The following is a 25,014-nucleotide window of genomic DNA, read 5'->3' on the forward strand; positions in this document are numbered from 1 at the left end:
CTTGCCCAAATTTGCCGGGTATCAGCTTCATCAATAATTGCTTTGATTGTGGAAGATTAATTTTTGGTGCTAATTGAAACTCGGAACAATTGGAAGACATCCAAGTCTGAACATTCTTCTGGTAAATGCTGAGAGGAAAGCCTAATTAGGAGAAATAGAGACATCAGAATACATGGGGAAAAGGAAAGTATAGTTAGAATCCAGAGTGGAAGAATGACAATTATTGTCACCCAGTTTAACTTTTTAAATAAAATTATATTAACTTCTTTTATATCACCTAGATTTCCCTCTGTATATTTTCCCATTGCTCCTCCATGCCTTACAATAAAGGGAGAAAGAGAGAGAGACACACACACACACAGACAGAGAGATGGAGACAGAGATAGAGAGGAAAACAGAGGGAGGGAGGGAGAGGGAGAGAGAGAAAGGGAGAGAGACAGAGAGACAGACAGACAGAGACAGAGAGAGACAGAGACTCAGAAAAGTAGACAAATATGTCAAAAATGAGATTTTAGTGGAAAGGAGTACCTTTTCAAAGGGGTAGCTATCTCCCCATGTCTCATCTTTAAGGTCAAACTTGTTCTTTATAATTTCACAATATTCAGTTTTCATTGTTTTATGGTTATTCCTTTATCCATTTACATTGTTCTAATCATTATATATACAAATATATAATATAGCTTTATTATATATATCATATATATTACATATATATATAGCTTTTATGATTCTCCTTACATACTTTGCACTACTTCATCTAAGTCTTTCTCCATATTCATCATGTTTATCATTTCTTACAGCACCATATCCATTACACTAATGGAACTCAAGGTGTTTAGCTGCTCCTCTATTGATAGACACCTACTTTATGTCCACTTCTTTGTTACCACAAAAACTGCTGCCATAAAATTTTGCTGTGCATGTGGGGTATGTCTTTTTATCAGTGACCTCTTTGAGTCACACAGATTATATTTAAATTTCTGGTGTATATATACCTATGGGTTTAGGTCAGTGATAGAGAGAGCCCCCATATAAACATCAAAATGTATACACACATATACCCATACATATTTAATACACATACATATGCACATGTGTATGTGTGCATGTGTGTGTGCACATACATCACTCACTATGCATGCTCTTTCAATGTGTGCAAATCTGTAAAATATCAGTATTAAGCACAGAAGAAAATGTTTTATGAGCCACTAATATTTTACTATTTAACTCAGCCACATTTTACTTATAATGAGGTGAAGTGACTTCAAGAAAATTAAAGTTTAACAGATAGCTGCAAAAACTTGTTTCAGGGAAGGTTTCAATCTTTGATAAGATCATCAATTAACATTTACTGAACACATAACTGAACGCATGGCACTGTATCATGTTCTATGCAACAATCCTTGAATTACATTTTATATAGTTTTCATAATAAGATTGCAAAGATTTCTAGAAACATAATCTCATGGGAAATAGTAGGAATAAGAAAAGCAGAGCATCCCTCAGAAGAAAAACAAAGTGCATGAATTTAAATTGAGAGAGAAAAATTTATATGTCTGTATTACACTGATTTAGTTAACCACATTTATTTAGTACCAGCTCCATAAAACATTGTATTAGGCATTGTGAAGGTATGAATAAAGTCTAATTTGTAATCCCTTCCCTCAAGGAATTTAAAATCAAAAGGAAAGGAAGGCTACAAATTAACAGAAAACAAGACAGAAAAACAAATACACAAATAACCAATTGTGACCGTAATTAGCAGGAAATAAAGAAAACAAAAAATGGATATTGTCTGAGAGACACAAAAATATCGAGGGGAAGGTGAGCATAATCTGAAAATTTATTGGAAAAAATGATTCTTGAACAGGCTTCTAAAGTAAAAGGGGAAAATGATTTAACAGAGAAGGGAAATAAGATTATCTTGGAGGGAGGGATGTGTTATGACATAGAGAAAAAAAAATGACGGAGAATATGACGAAATAGTTTTTTTATCAGATTATGGAACAATTAAAAATCTCGATATTATTTAAAAGGATTTGGGGAAGGAGCAGGGCTTAATGTGGAGAGCCTTAAAAGCCTTTAATATGTAGTTTTATTTTGATATGAAAAGTAATTGGAAGACAAAGTCTCAGTGAAGGAGGAGGACATGGTCATACTCAGACAGGGGAAAAGTTCTGAATCTTGCATTGATAGAAAAAAGGGAAGGCTGATGCCTTGCAAAAAAGTCATTTTATTAATAATATGGGCAAAATCAATAGCAAATGGAGATGATCAGCATGGACCACCTTTTGGCTCAGCCAAACTGGCCTTCTTGCTTGTTCTTCGCATAGGACACTCCATTTCCTACCTTTTCACCTTTGCACTTGCAGTTCTCCATATCTGGAATGTACTCCAAACCAACTTCCACCTCTACAGTCTCTCACTTTCTCTGGAATTCAATTTAAGCAATACCTTCAACTTGAAGCCTTTTATTAACCCCCAGCTGCTAGCATCCGAGCCCCAAATGTTTTCAACCTCAATTTTGCTTTGTATGTATTTTACAAGCCCATATTTATTTTCATGCTCTTTCTACTAGTAAGATGGAAATTTCTTGAGAGAAGGGACTATTTCATCTTTGCCGTTGTATTCCCCACATCTAGCACAGTGCTGACATTTCACTGGCACTTAATAAGTGTTCATTGATCAATTGACTGATGCAAGGACTATCATATGAGAAAGAATAGGGTCCAGTGTCTCAGCAGACATGGTAAAAGAAAGAAGTGTTATAAATAACTAAGGCTGGGAGGAATCTGGAGGATAATCACATAACCATCAGTTAAAGGTAAATTGGAAAAGAGAAAGAAAAAGAGATTTTGGTAGAGAAATAATGAGTTCTATTCTCAGTATATTTAGTTTTAGTTGTCAAGGGAAGCAGAAATTGAAGTTGTTTTGAAAGTAATAAAAAATGCATGGTGAAAGAAAGGCGGATAGGCAATAACTAGAGGGTCATAGTATCACAGATTTAGAAATGGAGGCCACTAAGTATAAGCCTCTCATTTTACAAATGAGAAAACTAAAGAATAAAGAGGCTAAGTGACTTGTCCAAGATTGCAAAGGAAGAAAACTTCCGAGATGGGATTTGGACTATGGTCATCTTGAGTCATCTTCTGTCCTTCCCATTATAGTCAGAATACAAGTGATGATTGAAGCCATGAAAATAGATGAGACTTCCAAAACAATATCTGCCAGGATGGGAAAGAAGCTCTAAGAAGAATGAAAGACAGACAATAATGAGAAGACAAAGAAGAAAGAGCTTGAGGATATAATCGATATCAGAAAAAAGTGAATAAATGTCATTTTTTTAAAGCAAATATAATACCAGAATGAATAAAAAGATGAGATCAAAAGGACTAATGAAACCGAAGCACTCATGAGAAGACAAGGGTAGGGAGATAGAAATGGAAAGCCTTGACTGAATCATCTTGAAAGCTAGGAAGAATGATCAAATATATCTAGAGTTTAAAATTTAATTCAAAGCTTCAAAAGTAAGACTAAATTCTACAGAAACCTTATACTGTGAGGTCAAGAATTAGTCCTGGATTGGAGTCTTAGCTTCCCTACCTACGCACCTCCCACACTCCCACCAAGAGCTGCATGAACCTGAATAATCCGCTTAATTTCTCTCATCTATAAAATGATAGAGCTGGATGACACAATCACTAAGGTCACTCCGAGCTCAAAAAGTTAAGTTATTCTCTATATTTTGATAATAAAAAATGCCTGAATGTGTTCTACATAAGAAATGAGGCACTTGGACATGTAGAGAGTAGGGGAAGAATGAACAATCAATTGTTCATAACAAATCACAAAAAAGTATAAGCTCATTTTGAAGTAGCATGATTTAGTTAAACACAAATATAATACAGAACACAATGCAATTTAATGCTCCATTTCTTCCTGAAATATAAGTGATGACAACTACTGAATTTTGAGAGGAAACAATATAAATAAATTAAATTGATTTTATAATAGAAGATAAGTTAATGGGCATTCCTTTTAAGAACAGCTACCCTAAAATTTTATACTGTGCTTTTATACAGTCCTATAATACACCAAAAAATGCATTTGGTGAGGTATTTACATTTTTATATTAGGAGAAAGAAGTCAATATGTTTACTCAAGCAAAATGATTTAGAACAGCAGAAATTCATAATTTATTTCACATATAGAAATAATTTATAAATTTGATGATGAAATTAGACCCTACTTTAACTAAGGTCACTTGAGAAATGTAGAAAAGGGCTTTAAATTTTTAAATATAAGGCAGAGTTGTAAAGTACAAGAGATTCCAATAGCAAGAGGGAATAATATAGGCATATTACCTCTGGAGTTCAGCAGATCTGTCTGTTTTTCATCTTCATCTGGTGGAAAAGCCAAATATAGACTATATAATTAAGTGAATTTGGATGCAGTTGAATAACTGGAGCCAGAAGTAGTCAGTAATGGATAATTATTAAGGAAAATACCCCAAAGATCTATCCTTGGCTCTGCTTTTCAAGATTTTCATTACTGATTTGTACAAAAGCAAAGATGCTTAAGGAGGCAAACATGGAAAGAGTTGTAGACCAGAAGTCATGATAAACTTGGGTCTAAATTCTATTTCTGACACTTTCCAGATGTATGATTATGGGCAAGTGACCTAATACTGTTTATGCCTCATTTTCCTTACCTGTAAAATGGGAATTGAATATAATGATAATAATAGCTACTTGATCTATTCACAGTTTTGTGAAGATTAAATGTGTCTATGTGCATAAGGTACTTTGAAAACATTAAAGTTCTCTATAAATGTTAATATATTTAAATTTGGCAGAAGATGAAAACCAGGGAAGAATTGCTAATTTTTTGGAAATGAATCAGAATTCAAAAATGTCCTGAGAGTAGACTAAAGGGCTGAATTTAGGAAGATGAATTTTAATCATTAAGTGTAAAGTCCTATATGTGGGCTTTCAAAAAAAAAAGCTCATTCAAAAGTATAAAATTGGGATTAAGGAATTCATAGACAATACCTTGTATAAAAAAAATCTAGGGGCTTTAGTATTCAATAAGTGTAATATTAATTGGTAGAATGATATGGCAGTTTTAAAGTAAACTACTCTCATCTAAGGTTTCATTATAGGGAACATTTAGTGTACAGGGTAAAAATAGTAGAAATTCTACTGCAATCAGTAGAAAACATCTGAGCCCTATAATTTCAGATAGGAGGTGGTCCAGAGAAAAGTCACCAGAATGTAGGTGACTACGACATGTAAGAAACACTGAAGGAGTGAAGGATGTTGAGAAGACAAGGCTTTTGGGGGAGAGAGGACTAGGAGGGAAATGTCATCTGTTCCAGTACTTGAAGAACTAGTGTAGAGAAGCGAGTAGACTCTTTTTCTCATTTTTCTTCTCAATAGAAAAGAAATAGGAACAATGAGAAAAGAGGAAAACTGCAAACACCCAGATGATCTCCATAGAAAGGGAAAGATTCCTACCAGTCAGAGTTGTTCAAGAGTAGAATAGGAATTAGAAACCTTAAGGTAGATGGTGAATGTACAAATCAATAGTCTTTTATTAATTTTAAAATTAAGTCCTTTATTTATTAGCAGTGTTGTAGAGGGGATTCTTAATCAGGCATAGATTAAATTAGATGGCCACTGGGACAGCTTACTATTTGACATTTAGTGAATGTGTAGGTTTCTGCTAACTAAGGGATTCATAGTCATTTGCAAGAAAGATAAGTAAAATGATAGATTTTTTTAAAATTGCATTTAATTTGTTCTACAGCTACCAAAGATTCCCAAAAAGAACTGTTACACAGAATTATTCTAGAAAACTAAAATTACAGACTAAACAAGCTCTTTCATTATCAGTAAAAAAAATAATGTACAAAACAAAGAAAAAAATTTAACCTAAAATTAAAAATACATAGCAAAAAAAAAAAAGAAAAGCAATAAATAGATTCATCTTATTGGTTAAAACACTAGTGTCATATTAGTGATTTGGTTTCTGAAGAATACATGTATCATCTATAACCACAGTGCCTCACATTTTACAGGTGTCATTAGTTATCGTTAAAACTGGCTCTCCCATATTGATATGAACACCGAGGGACATTAGCAGCGAAAAACCACAGACCACAAATCCCCAGTTATTCTGTTGACCTTACTGAGCTAACATGATCTAGGAGTGTGAACAAATACTCTACTTCTTACCAAAAATAACTAATTCTGTAGCCTCCCAACAACAAAGGAGCTTCAGGGGAGTTATTTGGAACATTCTGGAACATTGCTGGGAAGTTCTGAGAGATTGATAATAACGGTGATAATAATAGCAGCTATCACTTTTATACTATGTTATGGTTTGCAGATTCTCATGCTAACCTTGTGAAGTATGTATAATTATTATCCTCATTTATCATAAAGGAATAAAGGCTGAGATGTTTTGTGACCTGCCCTTACCCCGCTGTTAAATTACTGAGGGATGAATTGAAATCAAATTGTCTTGTCTCTGAGGGCAGTTCTCTAGCCAATAACTGTGCTGTCTCCCCTCGGTTTACCTTCTCCATCACCCTTCCTGTGTTGATACTTTACTCTCTGCTCTGTAATTTTTGGGCAGCAAGTATGATATAAGGGGCCAAGGGGAGCAGGGGTGACCATGAGATTCCTTCTATCTGACCCACTTAGATGGGAAAGAGTCTTCAACATCTAACTCAATAAAACCCAGAGTTACCTCATTGCAAAGGCATTTCTGTATATTAATTTTATTGTTAATGAAAAGAAAAATGTTCATTAGAACCTGCATTTTTAAGATTACTTGTATATTAATTCTTCATGAACAAAGCTTATGAGTATTTTCAATATACATGTGGCCTGTCCATTTTGAGCCAATTTAAAGTATGTTTCAATATTCAAAGTTTGAAACTAATTCCAGTAACACTTCAAAATTACAGTCCAGTTAAGAATACTTTTAAAGTACTTCAGGCATCTAAATTAATCCCAAATGATTTCCTTATGATGAATATTATTCTAGCACATTCCAGAGAAATTAATAACGATTAGTATTTTACGTTTGTGTTAGCGCCAGGCCATGTCTATCGTTATTCATGTGTTCATACTTATATTTGGCTTTTGTCTTGGGCATTCTCTTAAGTTATTAAAGTCTAATCTTTGACTTCCTCTACCACCTGTGAATTTATGTGTGTGTGTGTGTGTGTGTGATTTCAGATTAATAAATAAAACATGTAAGAAATTTGGCAGACTTCAGTTCTGCTTTTTTATCATTTCTTAATAAAAACAGGTTACTTATGTTTCTCATTTCCATAGGAATTAAAGATGTTTTTTCAAAGCAGACATTTTGTTTGTTTGTTTAGTTCTTGGGCTTGATCCAACAAGGAAAAGGGAATAATATGTGCTGCGGGTGCTTAACTCTTCAGGGCTCCTCCGTTCCAGTTAGCATCTTTATCTCTTTCAGCAGCTATGGCTGGGTCAGTTGTCTGAAAGACAACGAAGTTTTCAAAGCCTCAGCCGTACATTTCTTTCACACCTCTTGGATTAGCAGTCCAGAAACTCAAAGTGTGAATTTAAGACATCTCTCTAGGATTGTTAATTACTGATCCACACAGAACAGATGTATGTACAAATGGTCAACAAAGCGTGCAAGTACTAAGACTAATCCTCAGAATTAGGTTTGATTGATTTGGTAGACAAGAAGACCCGAAACAATATGAACTAAAAGGAGAATTAAAAATATTTTAGTTTTTGAGTTTCATGAGGCCAATAACAAATGACGGAAGTTTCTAGACCCATATTAATAGACTCTGAAGAGAATTGGGTTTTCAGAATGTAAGGAATAAATATTCCTTACAAAGACAACCTGATTTTGGTAGACTGTTTACTTGTCTTTTTACAAGTAAACAGCTCTCTTTATATTATAAAATCAGCAGTGGGAAATGTCTGCTAGTCCCCAAAATGGTATTTTTATTAGCTAGGATCAAACTTTGAATCTAAATAAAGAAACTGTTTTTGGACTAAATGGCTCATTAAAAAAGAAAGGGTATCTAGAGAGCATGGGGCACCAGAAGGAGGGTTTAGAAGGAGACAGGCTGGTTTTTTTTCCTGCCTCTGACATTTATTTTAAGTGTGGGCACACTAAATTTCACTTTCTGAATCTCACGCTCCTACTTCAAGTGAGGATAATAATATTTGTGCTCTCACTGAGCTCTTTGAGGAAAGCATGTCACAAAAGTGAAGTAAACATGAGCTAATATCCACCTAAGTCCTGCTACAAAGCTTCCTTGTGGAACGGAGATAATATTATCGTTAAAGGGTATATGATATGTTATTGTTCACTCATCTTCAGTTGTGCCTGATCTCAAGACTCCCTCTGGGGTTTTCTCAGCAAAGATACTGGAATGCTTTAGCATTTCTGTCTCCAGCTCATTTTAAAGATGAGGAAACTGAGGCGCAGAATTAAACAACTTGCCCAGGGACACACAGCTAGTATCTGAGGCCAGAACTGAACTCATGAAGACATTCTTCCTGGCTCCATGCCCTGCACTCTCTCTATTGTGTCACCTATTTGCCCCAGTCATTCTAAGCATGCTAACAGTTTGAATGGCAATTTAAATTTAAGAAAAAATGTCAGAAAGGAGAAAATAGAAACAAAATCTACATGTGAAGAATTTGCTAGTTAAATCACAAGTTTTTATGTGTTTGCTTTGGGTTGCTGTGATAAACTATATTTTATTTTCATTAGTAGTGTAAAACCCAGCCTCACTTAACTCAGTCTATAAAACATTCTGTATATGAAGTAGAAATGGAGAACTTTAGATAGATTATTCTGAGATTTTTTAAATCAGATTTTACAGTATTTTAATAGGAATTAACCATTTCTTATTAAATAATTTTTTTAGGAGGAAAAGAGAAAGAAAAAAATGAAATTGTTCATGTAAGACAGAAAATAAAAGGTTTTAGAGTGCTTTACAAGTGCCAAGACTAATGACTTAATAATTAAATAGTATTCAAAGATAGAAAAGAGATTATATCTGCACATTTGCTCATAATTCCACATTTTTGTGCAATACCTTTTCCTTTTAGAGGGAAAGAACATAATTGTAGGACACCTTTGTCCCAACTTTGGAGTTGGAAACTATCAACAAGTTACCTGAAATGCGATATTCTATATTTAGGATATCCTTTAACAGATCATAAGATAAAATGCTAAAAGATTTATTATTAGAAATGTTACAGTTCCCTAAGAGAAAAAAGTTCCCCAATGAAAACCAAATCAAGCCTAAGTCGTTATGAAAATAATTGTTTTACTCATATAAGAATATCAAAAAGAGTCACTAATGAGAAGTATTTCTAGTTAAGTGAGCATTTATTGTTCAAGAGACAAAATATAATTAGGTGAGATAACATAGGCAAAGTGCTTTTGCACATCTTAAAGATATCATCTCAATGAATTTATCATCATTGCTGTCATCTTTGTCATCATCATCATCATCATCATCATCATCATCATCATCTTCATCCCCTTAGCCTATTATATTAGGGAAGCAAGTCAATCAATGTCAGTTATGAGCACATATTTACTGCTACCTGTGCCTTATATACAGCAGGTTACACTAATGACAGAAAAAAAGTCATTTACTTCTGCAATGTACAGGCTTAAATTCAGTCAATTAATACATACTTTTAAATACTCACACAGTTGTGCTAAAAGTTGGGGTTATATATATATACACCTACATGTATGCATAATATATGTGCAAATATAATGAATATATGTTATGCATGTGGATATATAAAATATATAATCTGCTGTATATCTAATATATTATACATGCTATATGTGTAATTTATTATATACTTATATACAGAGGTATAAATATATGTGCTATATACATGATGTATTACATAATATGTAATGTATATACATTGTATATTCATATGTGAATGCATGCATGTATACAAAAAATAGCTCCTGCCTTCAAGTTGCGCACCTTATAATAGTGGAGATAAAATGTTCAGAGTTATAAAATCAGCAGCCCATAAAATTCCAGAGTACTAGGTGAACAAGATCGAAACAGAATTTGAAAACAAATAAAAATACAATATTACATGGATAATGTGAACTGAATGTTTTCTAAATAATATGTAGCCATCAAGGTTCCATTTCCATTGGCATTAGACAGCTTGGTGTAAAATAAGTAGGCGCATACACAATGTATTGAACATAAATGGAAGGTAACAAACACATTACAGAGCTTTACTCTGTTAAGAGAGTTACAAAGTTTTGAGGGCACTGAGTGGCATGTGCATGTGCGTGTACATATACATAGATACACACAGATACACAAAAAGATGATTAAACCTAAATTGAAAATTGTGATATTATTGAACCACACCCACACAAAATTGTAACAATTGGCATCTTTTTTCACATAACAATCTATTGCTGAGAATTAGAGCTATTAAATGACTTTCTAAAATTTACTAAATTACTTTCAATATGCCTAATTAATGTTGGAGGAAAAATACTGAACGCACTCAGAAATTATTGAGAATATAGGAACTGAGAAAGAATAAGGTAAATATATTTGAAAATAATTTTTACTTATTGATATGATTTAAAAGCGTATGAAGGTTTGCTTTTGTTCACACTTTTTAGGTTGAATTAAATGCTCCTGGGTATATTTTAATTACATGGATTACAAATTAACATTCATAGAGTACAACATTGGAATGCAGAATTCTTTTCTATTTTTTGTTCCAAAAATCACATAATATAAAAATACAAATTAATTGTTCCATTTATGTTTTCCTTGTTCTACACCAATATAAAATTTAAGGTAAGATCACTTTTCTATGACATAAATGTTTTCATGTTAAAATAACTCAAAAATTTTAAGATCCTTAAAAGAAAATACTAATTTATCTGCATGATTGTTAATATATCTGTTGATAAAATGCACAGCAGAATTCTTTTCAATCAGTAAGAAAATACAACGATAATTCTTTACAAGAAGCAACACAGTCTGATGCTTTTTAATATCTTATACTGTCTATCAGCGTTAAGCACATATTAAGTACAGAAAATATGTTCCAGAATTGTTTTCCTAAGACCAAATTTTTGTTGTTGGTTTTCCCTTTCAGCTACGAAAAGACTTAATTATTTTCTTTGCCTCCTTCCTTATAAACAACACTGGGCTATGTTAATATACAATCACCTAATAGGAAACTCTCAGCATGAGGACCCAAATCAGTTCTGGGAAGGTTGGTCTATGGAAATGGAATCTTTCCCATGTGTGCAAAAGAAACAGTGAAAGGAGAAACAAATAAAAATAAGGAAAATGAATAATAATGCTGACATAAGGACAAGAATTCATTAATAATAAAGGAACGATAAAATTATAAAATAGCTTCATCAAATGTTTTAAAATTCCATTTGATGTCAATGATCATTTACACCGTAAGTATAGATATAAATACACATATGCATAGATACATATTTACATGTCTAGTCTATTATTTAATCACAGATCAATTTGGGTATAGAGCATATAAATATTTAAAGATATGTTGTACATAAACTATATTTGCGTAAATTATCCTCTATGCCAAATAAAAACTCAAAGCCCTTGTTGGTCTGTTTTAATTTGTAAACATACATACTCATACATATCACATACATATGCATTACCTATATGTAATGACAAGGTCTGCCTTATAAGAGGATTGTTAAATATCTGGATAAGTTACTTTTCTGAAGGGTTAATTCCCCCAAAAGTCATTATGTTTAATTATAGACTTTTTTATAGTAGTGACTACCTCTTCTGTCTCAACTGCCTTTAGTTCACTGAACAGTGGTTCCCTAAGCAGTACTGGCTAAAGTGAGGACGTTGGTCCTGGTTCTGATGGGACAGCGCTCTAATAGAGAATGAATTGTCAGCATATGGGATTAGGAGCAAACTGAAGGTGTCTGGTACTTACAAATCAGGTGATAACAAGTTAAATATCCCTCACCACCAGGCTATAATATTTTCAAAAAATGGGACAATCCTTTAAGTCTATTTGTTACAATAGCTCACCCTATTATGTATATGTGTATCTTTAATGTTTTTTTAGAACAGACCTCTAGATATGGCACCAGACAGGCTAGGATGATAGGATGATGACTTGGCATAGTAAAATGTTCCAGTGAAGTATGTAATAGAAATTATTTTAATTTGCATCTGAGAAGTTTTCAGTTTTTTAAAACAAAAAGTAACTTATGATATAAAAATATAGTGTGCCCATTGGTACTGATTGGATACTGATTTTAATTTTTTTCAGAGGCAAGGGATTAGTCATCAAAATCTTTCCTTTTGCTAATGATCTAAGGTTTTAAACTGTGGGTTTAAAATTTGCGATGGCAACACATTGCTACTAAAGGAAACCTACAAGAAATGGTTCAGTCATGAAGGTACAATATCGCGTACACGAACATTACTTCTCACTCCTCATTTCCTTTCCTACTTTGTGGAAAAATACATGTGAATTCAAAGAAAGATGGTTTATAATAAATAAATACACATCTCTCATGTACATATTGCATCAATGAATGCTTCCCAAAGCATATGAAGAAAAAAACACAAAATTTTGAAATTCTCAAAACACTACTTGGCTAAATTCATTTACTCAGTGAAAGTACAGGCATGAAGACAGCAAATATGTACAATAAATATTCCAGGTTTATTAGAAGATATTCACTTCTGATATTCTCTAGGAGGATTTTTATTCTGTGATTATTAGGGTCTCTCTTGGTGGCAGCAAAATAGTTTGTACATTCTGCAACTAATTACAGTATTCAACAGTTGACTTGAGCTCTAGAAATAAATAATTCATTTGCTTGGTATAGTTCAAAACAATAATTAAATCAATTAAAATATGTGAGTATGCATGATGGTTACCTATTAATTAGTGGTAATGATAATTTCCCGTAGGTAGTATTTAGAAAGTTAGAAAAAAATGATAAATTTTATACTAAATAATTGATTTAATTCTATTTAATGGATGAATGTCAGTTTGTTTTTCATGTTATCTTCATAGGGAAATAATAATTATTACTCTAGAGACTATAGGTATATTTCAGACTAAGAAAGTTATCTAATTACAATAAAGCTCATTTTCAGTGAGAAGAAAGAAATTTTGAAAGAATGAATCATCTTGAGAATTAAATGAAGAAATATTCCCAATAAATTATGTTTCCTTAAGATAGGGTATTTCAGTGAGCATTACTGGTTTATTACATAACATGCTAAATGCATATCATTATAGTATTATATCCTGCATATCATCATATAGTATTATGTCCTTGGGATACAAATACATGGATGAAGATGAATCTTTTGTTAGAGCCTACTAAGCATCAGGGGCATCTAGGTGGTGTAGTAGATAGAGCACCAGTGCAGGAGTCAGGAGGACCTGAGTTCAAATCTCACCTCAGACACTGGACACTCACTAGCTATGTCACCTTGGGCAAGTCACTTAACCCCAGTTGCCTCATACTGGGTTGTCTCCAATCATCCTGATGAATATCTGTTCACTGGATCCAGATGGCTCTGGAGGAGAAGTGAGGCTGGTGACCTGCACAGCCCGCCCTCACTCAAAACAAGGTCAAGTGCAAGTCATGTCATCATTTCTCTGATGGCATGGTCTTCTTCAATAACAAAGGACAAACACACAGTAAGCATCCAATTACCCCACTTTTTCATCAAATAAAGAAAAGGATTGCCCATCTCTACCCAAATTAAATAAGAATCTAATGGAACATGACATATTTCCAATAACTCAGTGAATCCCCTTTTCTTATTTCTTGGCAGCCTAAAATTAGGGATTTTCCCTGAATTTGTCTTACCTATGTTTTTCTCTTCTCTCCTGGATCTGCTTCAAAAATTTCTGAACTCAAACAAAATGATCATTTCTATAGATAGATGCACATGTATACACATATTAATATTTATGTACATATGTGCTACACATATTCCATATCATAAGTACAAACATTTATGTATGTTTATATCAATATTATATATGTATATTAGAACCACTGGAGAGATTTATATATGAAGCTGTGAAACTATTATGGAGCATTTGCTTTTCTTTTTAGGTATATAAAGAGTTCAGCTTATGACTTCCAAAACTGTCCTGTTATTCCTTTCAGCCTTTCCTCTCTTCTAGTTAAAAAAAAAAAAATGGAACCCTTTCTCTATGCCATACTCTTGGTAAAAAATAAAAGCAGAATCCTAGTTGAGATATGCATAGTCAGTGGGAAAAAATTCCAAATTGGTCAAAATTTTATATATGGCTTATTCTTCAGCTTCTGCCCATCACTTCATCACTGAACACTTTCACCACTTACCTATCTGCTTCTCCTGCAATAGGGAAGCTTTAAATTGCTTATTTAAAGCACCAAAGTTTACCTTCTTTGTCTCATCTTCAAAGCAAGTAAACTGAAAGGCAATTGAAGTCAATTTGCAATGACCATAGGTGCAAAGATTTAAGCTGGAAGAGATCTTTATGATAACCTAGTACAACTCTTCCATTTCACAGAAGGAGAAACTGAGGCACAGATAGTTGATGAGATTATAACAAGGTTACATCAGTAAAGTGAATTTAAACACATTTCTTATGACTTTAAAGCTAGTTCCTTTTTCACCATATGACTTCACATTAAGGCTATTACAATTTAGGAAGGGAGTGATGGTGTGTCTGTGTGTGTGTGTGTGTGTGTGTGTGTGTGTGTGTATGTGTGTGTCAGACTTGGAAAGCATATTCAAGATTAGGAAAAAAATTAGTAATATAGCAAATTTTGTTGTGTCCTGTTTTCAAAGTGGACAGCTTGTAAGATGGTTTGGCTTAGAAAGAAAAATAAAAGCTTCTGTTATAGACATGGTGAGTTTGAGATGCCTAAAGAATCCAGTAAAGGAGGGAAGAGGAGAGAAAAGGGGGGGGTATGAAAATATATATGTGTGTGTGTGTGTGCGTGTGTGCATGTGTGTGTATACTCACATACATATATACATACACACATATATACACACATATATAGTCATACCCCTATTGATATGATAATTGGACTTATAAGAACTGATGAAATCAAGAAGAAGGTGAGAACCTTAGCGTAGCCCCCAGAATTATGCGATAAAACATGGACAATGAGCCAGAAAAACTGAGAAGAAGCATCTAGGGAAGTAGGAGGAGAACCAAGAGAGGGTACTTTCACTAAAAGCCAGAAAGAAAGGAGTATTCAGAAGGATACTCAGCTAATATTTAAATGCCCTAGAAAGGTCAAATAAAATGAAGACTGAGGAAATATTACTGGAATGCAACATTAAAATCATTGGTAACTTCAAACAGAACAGTTCAGTGGAGTAATAAGGTTGGTGATCTGTTTCTGAAAGGGTCATTGAGAAGGAAGGGAAAGGAGAAATGTAGAAACTGAATTAATGTTATTTTCCCCTAGGGATATGGCTAAGAATAAAGATGTAGGGTGATGATTCGAGTGATTGATAAGGCTAACTGCAGTTATTTTAAATGATGGAGACTTAGGCATGTTTCTAGGCTGCAGGGAAGGCACCTATAGAAGAGAAGACAATGAAACTGGGGTGGGAGAGAGACTGTGAAAGCCATCTGTCACAGAAGATAAGAAGGAATTAAGGAATTAATGGAATTACGGGTGAAAGTAGAAAGGTTGGCCTTGGAAAGGAGAAAGACCCGCTGCTTATCAAAAACTATAAAAGAAGAGAGAGTTCAGAATGATGACAAGGAGTTTGGAGAGATAGAATTGAGGAGAAGATGGAGATCACTTCAAATAGCATCTATATTTTTCAGTGACAAATCCTCTTATCAGGAGGAATGGTGTGGAAAGTTTGAGAAGAGTAGCAGCTGAGTGGAAGGCAAAAGTAGCCAATTAGGTAGAGTAAAAGCATAGTCTTGAAGGCAATGTGGGACCAGTTGAGATGAAATAAATAACTTTTTTTTTTTTACTGGACACAATCAGTAGCTTTGCGAACTTTTTCCAGTATTATACTGTATTATATGAATAGGTACAAAAGAAAAATATAGTTAAGAGTGATCCAGAATTAGAGTTTAGTAAGCAAAAGGGGGAATAGGACAAGGAAGAAGGAATTCACTGATGGATGACTGTAAGGAAGTGTGACTGAACTGTTCCACATAGGGTCAAGATTGGGAAGGGAGCCACATAAAGCCAAATCAGTTTGCAGACCTTTAAAAACTGTAATATGGAACAAACACATGTACATGCATAAATCCTTATATATCACACACATAAATACGTATATACATATAAGCTGTTATTAATATAATAAATATGTTTAATGAACAGATTTCATTTTTTAAAATATTCTCAATTTTAACTAGAGATAGCATTGATTTATTTAATGAGTATAATTAAAAGTCACGTTAGTAGTATAAAATGAAATTTTAATCTTTTACTGAGGATAAATAAGATTCTATTTCCAGAGAAATACTTTTTTTAAAATTTTGAAGTCATAAGGTATGTAAAGAAAAATAAAAATTTTATTTTCTGCAACAATCTGGGCAAAAATGGAAAATTACATATATGCATAATATCTTATAAACTCCTTCTTTATGTATGTTAATTGATAGGCATCTTTAAGCGCCATCCTATTTTTTGCTTAGCTAAAAGTTAATACTCTCTGCTCTGGACAATATGAGAAAGTAGTTTAAAGTGTTATAAAAAAAAGAACCATCATTTCTATTTTACTCCTTTTTTTTTACATAAAGCAAGTGTAGATACATATAAGCCTTTTGGGACAGAAACTGTGTATAGTAAATCATAAAGGAGAGTATTTGAATCCTACCTGAGATACTAATTGGCTGTGTGACCATAGGAAGAGTCATTTTACCTTGATCTGTAAAACAGGGATAGTTAACAACCACTGTGGGAAAGGTACTTTATATCTTAAAAGTATAGGAATAATGTACATAAATTCAATTCTGTAAGTAGTTCCTGATGAGGAACTTCCTCTATCAATGTAGGATGGCACCTTTTCTGCAATTTGTAATCTTAGACTATTTATAATCCAGAATACTGACAGATTAAGTAACTTGTCCAGGATTACACAGAAATGGTGGATTGGAGGCAGCCTATGAATCCAGGTGATTCAGGTTCCAGGGTTAGCTGTCTATCCATTATGCCAAACTTCACAATAATATAGAAATGAAGTATTATTATAAATCATATGGTATGCTCAACCCTAGTCAATGTATATTAAAAGAGATCTACCTGCCAGATGACTAGGATGTTAAATTGTATGGAAACAAATTACATGAAGAACAGATGAATTATCACTGTTCAAACTGACAAAGAGATGAATTAGGAGAGATGTGATAGCTTTCTTCAAAATCTTGAAAGCCTATGATATGGAAGGAGTTGACCTTTTAAGGGGTTATGTCAAAGAGAAAAACTCAGACCAATGGATAGGACTCATTGGAAGGTAGATTTCAGCTCACTATCAAGCTGTGAAACAAAGAAATGGACCATGAAATGAAATGATGAACGACTCATCACTATTGAAACATTATCTATCGAGATTTTTGTAGAAGGTATTTTTTCATGACGGTCTAGATGACTTCTGCACGTCTCTTCCAACTTGAAGAGACTATTTTCTTCAATCGGTATATGCAGCCAAAAGTGAAAGAGAAACAACAGTATTTTTAATTACCCATATCATTCTATCCTTACATTAGTATGGATAATTGATTTAACTTTTCTGCCAGACAAATGTATTTAAAGACTTATTTCTGTCAAAGCAACAGTGACATGTTATGAATAGTTGGAAATAAAACTTTAACTCTCTCATATCTCTGTGAGGAGTATACTACAAGTAAGTCTTAGATCATGTATTTCTCTTTGGAGGTACCATCTAAACTTAAATTACAATGAGATGGGTGCCTGATCTAGAAATTCAAAATAGAAATCAAATATGGTGATAGGGTATAGTTGTCAAATCATGAAAAAAAATTAGACTGTTGGAAAGAATTGACCAGATATTTAACTGTCTTGGGAGTCAATATGGTTATGAGTAGAAAAATAGCCACATCACTAGAATTAAAAATGGAAAAATAGCTCTTCAATTTCCTCCATTCTAACAAACACGGATTTCCATTTCACTCTTCCTCAATTTCAACAATCCCTGCTTTACATATCAGCATAGGGAAATATTATACATTACCACCATCTTTCAGAACTGCAAAACCTCAAAAATGCTGAAATTTTTAATTCTATTCTAGAATTCTAGAATTCAACTTTTTCAGTTTCAAAATTCCTTCTGCTGTCAACAATCTCTTATATTTTTATTTTTTGTGCTCCCACATTTTCATTAAATCTAAATCTACTTTCATTATGAGACCTTTTCCCTTTACACACCTATTTTCTTTGACTCTGGCTTGACTTAGGTAAGAGTCATCGTATGATTTCTCTACTGCCACTGGGCCATTGAGAACAATTATAGAAATCCATGAAACTGAAAGAATTTTTATCATTCTAAGTTTATACTTTATAACCTATATGTCTTCGTTACTGCTAGTCAATTCTTCTATTCCAAACACTTTAGTTGGATAATTCCATGTTGGTAATATAAACTGAAAAAGTTTTTAAAAAATAAATAAATGAGTTCTTTAAAAAATAAATAAAAGAGCTATCTGTTCATAAAGGTTTATAGTAACATTATATGGAATTACCAAAAAGAAAATAAAAATAAAAATGGAAGCAATCTAAATGCAAGAGTGTAAGGGAACAGGTAAATTGCAAATACGAAATTTTAAAGTGTCATGAAAAGATGAGAAACACACAAATACAAAAAAAAAAAACACACTGAAAAACTTCTACTGAATAATGCAAATGAAAGAAGTAGAACCAGAAGCATGGATCACAGGCTAATGGTGACCATATAAAGAAAAAGGGAAAGAAAATTGGAAATAATCTAGATAGGAACATAGAAAGATAGACTAAAGAGTTGTGAAATTAATTTGTGGAAACTATTTTAAATATAAGGTTACTAAGCAGGTGAGGTGGTTATATTGATGTCCATTATTAACATTAAAAATTCAGGATATTGGTTCTATTATTGGGAATATACTGTAAAAATATTATTATAAAAGAGGAGGTATCAGTTCAAAGACATTCAAAGCAGCATTGTATATAACTGAAAAAATGGGCGCAGCTAGGGGTGCAGTGAATAAATAAATCCTGGACCTGAGTTCAAATCTGACCTCAGACACTTGACACTTACTACTTGTGTAACCCTGAGCAAATCACTTAACTCTGAGTGCGTCCTCCCCCTGCCCAAGTGGAAGCAAATCAAAATAAAAAAATGGTTAAATCAATTTGCTACATTAATGTAATGGAATGCCGTGATGTAATCAGTAACAAAGAAATATGGAGAGAATTCAGAGTATGGAATATACACTTTATGGCGTAATTAAAAATGAATGAAAAGGAAGTGATTGAAAAAATGTGATTATCTTCTATACATTGAAACAAATCAATTAAATGTAAATGTTTAAATGAGTTTAGTTGTTTTTTTATTCATTTTTTTCCCAAGTAAAACACAATAAAAATAGAAAAAAATATTTGAAAAGCACTTTCAGAAATATGATAGAATAGCATATTTCCACAGCTGGTTGTTGTGCAATCATTTCAGTCATGTCCAAACTTTTCTGACCCCATTTGTAGTTTTCTTGGCAAAAATAGTGGAGTGGTTTGCCATTTCCTTCCCCAGTTCATCTATAAAATACAGATGAAGAAACTGAGGCAAATAGGCTTAAGTGACTTGACCAGGGTCACTCCGTTGAGGCCAGATTTGAACTCAGGAAGAGTTTTCTTGATTCCAGGCACAATACTCTATCCACTGTACCACTGAGCTCTATTCTGACTGTCACCTTCATCATTTGGAACACTTTGTTTCTATATTAAATATGCCCTTAATATTTGCTTTCCTTGTCATCTAATATGATGGTAGCCTTAATCATAGTCATAATTAAAGATGACTTCACAGCAGATTAAAAGATAAAGTGCAGTATTGGTAAAGTCAAATAAATCCACCAAAAGGCTAGGGAAATATACTTGGATATATTAGATTTTAGAAAATAATATAATTCCTAATACATGTATAAAATAACTGCAGAGTTCATGCAATGTTTTGAAACAGTAATGCATTCTTTGGTTAATTGGAGTGATTATTTAAATAGAAAATGATATTTAAATAAATAAATGAACATCTCTTTGATGCATAGAGTGACTAACTCAGACTTGAAGTAGGATATCAAATTAGGAAAGAAAATTGTTACCTATCTTGTCAAAAAACAAATTTCATTTTTAAAAAAGGTCTTTGTAAAAAGACAAAGCAATAAGGTTTAGGAAGCTACAGAATGAAATGGAAGTAGCCCACAAACAGAGGAACTTAAATTTTCTGGTATTTTCTTGCTATAATCAAACATTCCCTAAAGGTATTTGATATAAAATCCATACAATATGGTTAAAATTGACTTGGGAATAGTCTCCCTGCCTGCTTTTGTCTTCCACAGAGAGTAAGCATCAGTGGGCTTCATCATTGGAAGGGCGCCTCGTCCTTCCAATCTAATGGAACTATTGTACTTAGTGCAGAAACGGATTGTGAACAAACATCCTGGGAAAGAAAGAAAAGAGAAAAATTGATTTCTGTCCAAAGGAAGGATTTCAAATCTTCTAGAAAAAAAATGGTTCTTCTCAAGAGACTTCAGAACAAAAGAGGAAGACTATTTGAGCTATGTTCTCTAGAAGAGTATTATTTTCAAAATGTTAGATGTAAGATGTTTGGGATATTCAGACAAATCCCATTTTCTACAGAGAAACAACTTTCATATGTCTGGTCTTAGTGTCCATGCATTATACAATTCTGTGTTATATATAATACATGATAAAATTTCATTATGTGTATATTGCAAATTGCATATATTTGGAGGAGAGATGGAAACAGAGAGAATTATATTGGACAAAATCATCTTACCCAAGAAACTTCAACTAAGATACTTCTCCTGCCTCTTTCTGTTTAATAAATTTTAACCCTCTAACTGTTCATCCACTCTCCTCCATTTGATGGTGGTGTACCCTTTTCCTACATATAATGATTCTCATGTCAACACATATACATACAACTTCCTTGGCAGCCAGAGTAGAGGGCAAAGTGGAATGATGCTGTTACCATTACCATGAATGATCTGGCCATACTAAAGACAGTATAAACTGGGTGGAGGGAGTGGAAGAAGATGCATCATACAGGCTACTACCATTAACTGATTTGAACACTGTGTAGTCCTCATTTTATGATATCTATGATGGAATTACATTATAAGGTTGGCGTGAACTTACAAGAAATGAAGGTGTCTGCTCATCTCATGGAATCTTCAAGCAAAAAGAAAACTAGTAAAATTCTGACTTCCTGTGAATCCAGTGAATAGTTGCCAATTTTCACAGCTACTCTGAATTCTGAAGAAAATGACAACCATACCATATAGTATATGATTGATTTTATGTCCAAATGAAAAGGGGAAGTGATATTTTGCAGTACACAGAAATTGCTAAAAATTTCTCAGTCATGGTCTTAAGCTAGGAAATGTTTTCCAACTCCTCTATATTTATAAGACCATACTGAAGCACCATGGAGATAACTTATTTCAATCTATTTTGACCATGTATTAAAAACTAAACAAAAGTAAGAGTGTTCTGAACATACTTCTCAAGGAGCACTTTTAAGGTATAAATTTAAGGTTTTTGCAATAATGCATTTATCCTAAAGCACATTTAAAATATGCTGTGCAAATATGCACTATTCATAATAATATGTAGTGTGTGTGTGTGTGTGTGTATAAAAGAAGGATAATTAGTAAATCATAAGACATCCTGCTTTTTAATATAAAAGTAAATCCAATTTTATTTACAAAGTCTAAATGATAGTCTAAATCAGAGGTGAATCACATGTGGTTCATCTCCTCTAAAACACCGTGATGTAGCCTGAACCAGAATAAAATATAATTGGAAAATATGTAACAAAATAAATAAAAATGCAAAGAAACATAGGCAATTTGTGGTTTTCTTCATCAACAGATAGCTCCAGAGATCTTCATGTATGGTTCAATGACCCCACCCCTCTTTCCATTCAAATTTGACACCATTGATCTAAACGATGTTTTATCTCTTAATTAGCAGTATTCCTATATAAAGGTTGATCAAATTCAGCTCTCTCATATTAATTTCCAGACGAATGTAAGACTCAAATTTATATTTTAAATATATAGGCAAATCAATTATTTGGTAGGAGGTACCCAAGTTAATGATTTCATTGGTGTAAGAAACATCTAGTGTGGAAACTTGTTTGGTTTGATGCAAATCAATACCATGCATGTAATTTATAGTATTAGACAGATAACTAGAGCATTAAGAAGTTATGACTTGCCCAGGGTCAAACAGCCAGTAAAGGTCCCAGGCAGGGCCAGGTTTTCTTGACTCAAGTCCATCTTCTCTCCACCATATTATGCTCCCATATTTACCAGTGCCTTGTAATCAAAGCATAACCAGTTAGATTATAAAAGAAAAAAAATTCATATTGTTTTTGTTAATCATTCTTCAATGTAGTTGGCATCCAAATTTTGAAGTTATCTTTGCTCTTTCCCTCATAATATGATTATGATAACTAGAATCCTTCTAATACTTTACATTTTATAAAGCACTATATATTCCCTTACTTGACTGTTACAACCAACCTGTAAAGAAGGTAGTGCTGGCACAATCATTTTCTATAAGGAGGAAGATGTTTTGAGAGGTGAAGGTTACTTGTTCAAAATCATACAAACGCAATGAGAACAGGAATTCAAACATACGTCTCCTGAGTCCAAATCTAATACTCATTGCATTATTCTACAGTCAACTCCCTCTCATTCATCCCTAGTAGGCAGTCAGGCCCCGAATCTTTATAATGCTTTCTTCTTCCTGTGTCTCTTTTCTGGTCTTTCCTTCTTATTCTTTGTCTTCAACCTAGTTCAAATACTAACGTAATCAGTCAATTAGCATTTCTTAAGGGTATACTATGTCACAGGCACTGTGCTAAGTTCTGGGAATGCAAAGAAAGGCAAGAACAAAAACAAACCAAGCAATACCTTCTCTCATGAAACTCATAGACTAATGGACAAAACCCAAACTGTCCTTGCTCTCGATGAGTTCACAGTCTATTTACAAGTGGAATACTGCAATTACTTTCCTTACCGAATTTCCTGACACCAAATGCTTTCCTGTACAATTCCTTTTGCATCCTGTTACAAGTTTTTCAATAGAATGTCTTTCCAAGTTTCTTGCATGAGTGATCCAACTAAGCTGGCCTGATTGTTCTTCCTTGTAGATAATTAATTTATATTATTTTGCTGAGGAATTTTTCCAGCCTTAAAATAATGTCATTCCTCAACTCCACGTATTGGGACTAAACACACCATTTGAAGTTCAGCTCAAGTGCTACTTCCTTCAAGAGACTTCTCTCCATTCTTCCAATTGTTCGTATCTTCCCAATTCCTTTGTATTTATTTTTATATTCTTATATTTAGTTATCTGTGAACACTGTGCTAACTCTGCAGGACATAAATTCCTGGAGGCAATGGTTATTGCATTTTTGTATTGGTAAAGTATGGTGTCTGGCACATCAGTGCAAAGGAAAAAAAAAGAGTTCAACCATTTGCTAGCAGTCCTCTGATGGAAGGTAATGGGAATATTTCCCTGCACACATCAGATCCTCTGATTTATTTAATAAATGAGCAAGAATTCTGTCAGTGGGACATGTTTGAAACAAACAATTTGAGAAAGAACCTATAATAAATTTCCAAGTGAATATTACAAACTATAAAATCCTATAATGATATCATTGTGAGAATATGATCATCAGTTTTAAGCTTACCACCTTTAAGAAAAGTTTGCAGCAAATACTTACCTAGTTCAAGCATTTTACATTTGTTAATTGTGCCAGACTCAGAATTTTCTTTTAGAAATAAAATTATGCCAATTCATTAAGAAGTATGGGTTGCTTAAAAAAACAGCTAAATAGTCTATGGCATCCATACCAGCTCCAGAGCCATGATTTTATGACTACCTAACCATTACTACAGTTTATTTTAGGGAAAGCTCACTAATTCATGACAACGAGTAGGAAAGAGGAGTGGAGATGAAAGACGAGGATAGCAGCTCAAAGAGGGCATTAGAATTTATGAAAGGTTTTAATCAGTGAACTTATAATGAAGAGCTTAGGTCTTATAACTTTTAATTGCATAAACTAACTTGAACAAGTTACAAATAATTTATTTTGATTGAAAAAGTCTCACAGTCCACACTTGTACTAGTTTTAACAAACAGATGTGAAAACCTTTTTACATATATATATTTATATATATATGCTGTATATGTAACTATACAGCATATATATATATATGCCTCTAAAGTACTTGAAATCAGATGGTTCAGTTATATACATTTTCAACTTTCTCATTTCAATCTTACTTACATATTTAATATATTCTATATGAAGAATTGTTAAGGAAAGTGTAGCCAGAATTTTAGAAGGCTCGAAAGCACTTGGAAGCTTTGGAGGATGGAACTAGGGATGATTAGCCTACAGAAAATAATCAGAAAGAGCTCACTTCATATTTATAGAAGAATCTGCCTTGTTGTGCTTATTGTTAGGAAAAGAACATAAAGCCATTGATAGAAGTTGTAGGAGTAGTCTTCAACTTTATAATAATTTACATTTTGCTGCATTTTGACAACATTTTGAAGTAGGAATGAATAAATGAATGAGTGAATGAAAATAGCATTAAGTGATTACTACGTGATAGCACTAAAGATAAAAACGGAAAAATGAAATAATCTCTACTTTCAAATAGTTCA

General features: G+C 33.1%; 1 protein-coding gene and 1 long non-coding RNA gene across 2 annotated transcripts in view; both read right to left on the reverse strand.

Moving 5' to 3' along the window:
• GPC6 (glypican 6) overlaps window positions 1-25,014 on the reverse strand; it is a 1,287,247-nt gene that overhangs the window by 1,188,477 nt on the left and 73,756 nt on the right. The gene's annotated exons all lie outside the window — the stretch shown is intronic.
• Window positions 1-25,014, reverse strand: part of LOC140512767 (uncharacterized) — a 66,849-nt gene that overhangs the window by 16,232 nt on the left and 25,603 nt on the right. Inside the window, exon 1 of the long non-coding RNA XR_011969903.1 lies at window positions 1-25,014. This exon is cut by the window's right edge and continues 25,603 nt beyond it. This is a non-coding gene — a long non-coding RNA (uncharacterized lncRNA).

The sequence above is a fragment of the Notamacropus eugenii genome, chromosome 6 (genome assembly GCF_028372415.1).
Source record: "Notamacropus eugenii isolate mMacEug1 chromosome 6, mMacEug1.pri_v2, whole genome shotgun sequence".
Classification (NCBI taxonomy): domain Eukaryota; kingdom Metazoa; phylum Chordata; class Mammalia; order Diprotodontia; family Macropodidae; genus Notamacropus; species Notamacropus eugenii.